The sequence below is a fragment of the Sinocyclocheilus anshuiensis genome, unplaced genomic scaffold (assembly GCF_001515605.1).
Source record: "Sinocyclocheilus anshuiensis isolate Anshui unplaced genomic scaffold, SAMN03320099.WGS_v1.1 scaffold841, whole genome shotgun sequence".
NCBI classification, from domain to species: domain Eukaryota; kingdom Metazoa; phylum Chordata; class Actinopteri; order Cypriniformes; family Cyprinidae; genus Sinocyclocheilus; species Sinocyclocheilus anshuiensis.
Genome location: NW_015557108.1, coordinates 15,779 through 18,930, shown reverse-complemented (window position 1 = coordinate 18,930; position 3,152 = coordinate 15,779). Strand labels below are relative to the sequence as shown.

General features: G+C 39.4%; 1 long non-coding RNA gene across 1 annotated transcript; it reads right to left on the bottom strand.

Moving 5' to 3' along the window:
* Positions 1 to 873: 873 nt before the first annotated feature.
* LOC107677668 (uncharacterized) lies at positions 874 to 1,129 on the bottom strand. The gene is made up of 2 exons (XR_001632872.1): positions 1,036 to 1,129; positions 874 to 996 (listed from the first exon to the last, which is right to left on the bottom strand). It is a non-coding gene; the product is annotated as an uncharacterized LOC107677668 (long non-coding RNA).
* Between the last annotated feature and the right edge of the window lie 2,023 nt (positions 1,130 to 3,152).

Genomic DNA, 3,152 nt, shown 5'->3' with positions numbered 1-3,152 from the left:
AGTTCATAAAAATTACTGCTGTGCTGTTGGGAAATGTCAACACCTGTTGATGCTTTAATTAATTTAGCCACTGTAGTGAATAAATACCTGGGGATATGTTTGTTTTCTTCTAGAGACGAAAAGTAATTAGATCTAGCAGTTTTTAATGCTCTTCTGTAGGATAGGGTACTTTCCCATCATGCAATTTGAATTGCCTCTGGTTTTGTTTTCCTCCAGCTGCACTCCATTCCCCCAGGGGTGGAAAGTAACGAATTACATTTACTCACGTTACTGTAATGGAGTAGCTCCCCAGAAACTACTGCAGTAAGTAATGGGCAGGATAAACACGCAACAAGAAAAATGCAGACGGACAGGTGTTATGGTGCAGACCCAGCTGAAAAACAAAACAATCATATTCTGCTGAAGTTGAACTCTAAAGGAAATAAAATGAACCCCTGGCCATATTTATGCAGAATGGATAATTGTTGCAGTCTAGCAGTGGGTATTCTCAAAGAAACAAATGTTACCACTTTTTAGATTAATACATTAGTGACTGCAAGAACTAGCATTAAAATCAGAGTGTCACACAAATGTGACTGGCCCTTAGCTCTTTTATTGTAGGATTTTTCACAACCTGCCCCAGAAACTGAGGCCTCTACCTCAATGGGCTTCAGAAGGAATGTCAACGAGGTAATGCTTTAACCCCTTCACATAAATTACAGCCAGTCCTGTGCCTGTAAGTCATGCCATTTGTGATTTGACTTGCCATAAGGAAACTTAATTTTTTTTGTGGTGGGATTGTTTCATGTGGAAACTGACTCAGAAGAATTGGACTGCATACTAAAGGAGCTGGACTGTGAGCTGCGGAGCCTCCAAATGAAAGAAAATTAAATTTAACGCCACCTTGAGCCAGGATGCCGAGTCTGGTTCTGCTAACGCCACCTTGAGCCAGGATGCTGAGTCTGGTTCTGCTAACGCCAACTTGAGCCAGGATTATGAGTCTGGTTCTAACGCCACCTTGAGTCAGGATGCGGAGTCTGGTTCTGTGAACAGCACCTTGAGTCCTTCTGATGAATACGTTTCAGGTGCTGTCTAACAAAAAAAAACAAAAAAAAACAAAACTGTGTTTTAATGGTTTGTCTTGTTCAGTGTATTGTCCTTTTTTTGTTTTTTTTCCAGAGTTTGAGTGCTAAGAGGTTTGTAGAGCTGCTTTAATGCTTTCTCCTAAAAGGTGTTTTTTATTTTATTTTTTTTTTCCCTTTGAGAAATGCAGATTTGCATACCCACTGCTAGACCGCAACAAAGGTCCATTCTGACAGGTCGAGCTTGCAGGAATTATGTGCGTTCTGAATGTTGGTGTCAATTTTTCAGGTTAGTCAAGTAGCCTTTTATATTAGGGATGTACTGGTATCGGGCCTGATACTGAGCTCCTGTACTCGTTAAAATGCCCCGATACCAAACGCTGATACCACACAGCATGTGATAAGAGCCATATTCAGACAAACACTGACAACAGACAGCAGAATGGAGTTATTAGAGATGAAAGATGTCTACGAAGTATTTGTATGCAATGAATAAAACATTCAGTATTAATGCCTGTATAGCTGGTTTGCGCCAGCTGGTAAGCAAAGCACGCTGAGTGGATTGAGCACGGGGCGGCGCAGATGCGTGAGCTTGTCGAGTGAACATCCCTTTCTCACAGACATCACTGGAAAGTTTGTAGTTTGGTCAGATATGTCAAAAAGGTAAAACGATGCACAAGTTACTTAATGGTATGCACGAGCTTGTCGAGTGAATATCCCTTTCTCACAGACATCACTGGAAAGTTTGTAGTTCGGTCAGATGTCAAAAAGGTAAAACGATGCACAAGTTACTTAATGGTAGGGAGAGAGAGCGCGCGCACTTCTGTTGTGTGATCTTTATTGATCGCTCACTTAGCACGCATCATTTGGATTAAAACTAAATCGTAAATATAAGGCAATTTATAGGGGCATTCACTATAAACATTTATTTTCACCCTTAAGCATACACTACTATCTGGCAAAAGTGAAACTAACAGCCTGTGTGAAATGCGGTAGGCTGTACTGTACTTGTCCCTCTCATTCTGCACCAGTACAAATAGGTGTGTGCGTTGCGCATGTTTTACTTGCTTCATGGGTGTTTCTGCATTATATGAGTGGCTTTGGAAAATAAATCGCTGCACGTTTCAGATGAAAAAAACGCGACTTCTATTTATGAATATATCACAATTAGGAGATTTTTAGCTAGTGGTTCCCTGCATTATTACAGCAAAGCGTGTGATCACAGTACTAAGCCGCTGCAATGGAGCAGCTCTAATGCTATTAAATTAAAGATGATGTACCATAGAGCAAAAAAATGAACAGTGAAAGTAACAAACTTGTAATACATTTTAATGGGCATAATTAAGTGTGAAAATAACAGGCAACCCCTATCGGCAAGTACCAAAAATAAAAGTATCGGTATCGGGCGAGTACTGGAAAAAGTGATATCGGTGCATCCCTACTTTATATACTGCTTTATACAATACAGGTTGTTTCAAAGTAGCTTTACAGTGATAAGAAAATGAATTTTTGATCTCTGATGTAAACGGAATGTTGATATGTTGTAAAGCAGCTCTAAAAGACAATAGTAAACAATCATTATTCAGTTGAAACCAATTCATTGTTGATCCAGTGTGATTAAATAACTGTCTAAAGTCCATCAGTTATGGAATGAGTTAAAAGCAGCTCTTGAGAAAAGTGATGTCGTCATTAGCTCAGTTCAGTTCTGCTAAATTCTGAAAAATACAGAGGTTTTAATTATTGGACCAAAGTCCTTCCACATGTAATAACCTAGAACACTGTCTAACACTTGATGGCTGCTCTCAATTCTTTGTTATCAGTTTGGAACCTAGGTGTGCAATTTGATAGCAAATCTGCAGCAAAGCGATGATACTGTAATAACCTAGAACACTGTCTAACACTTGATGGCTGCTCTCAATTCTTTGTTATCAGTTTGGAACCTAGGTGTGCAATTTGATAACAAATCTGCAGCAAAGCGATGATACTTCAGATCATTGTCTAGTCTTGTGCAAACTCCATATAGCTAAAACTGTAAATTCTACTCCTTGTTACAAGTATGGTAGAACCATCACTTCTACCACAAAAGACTGC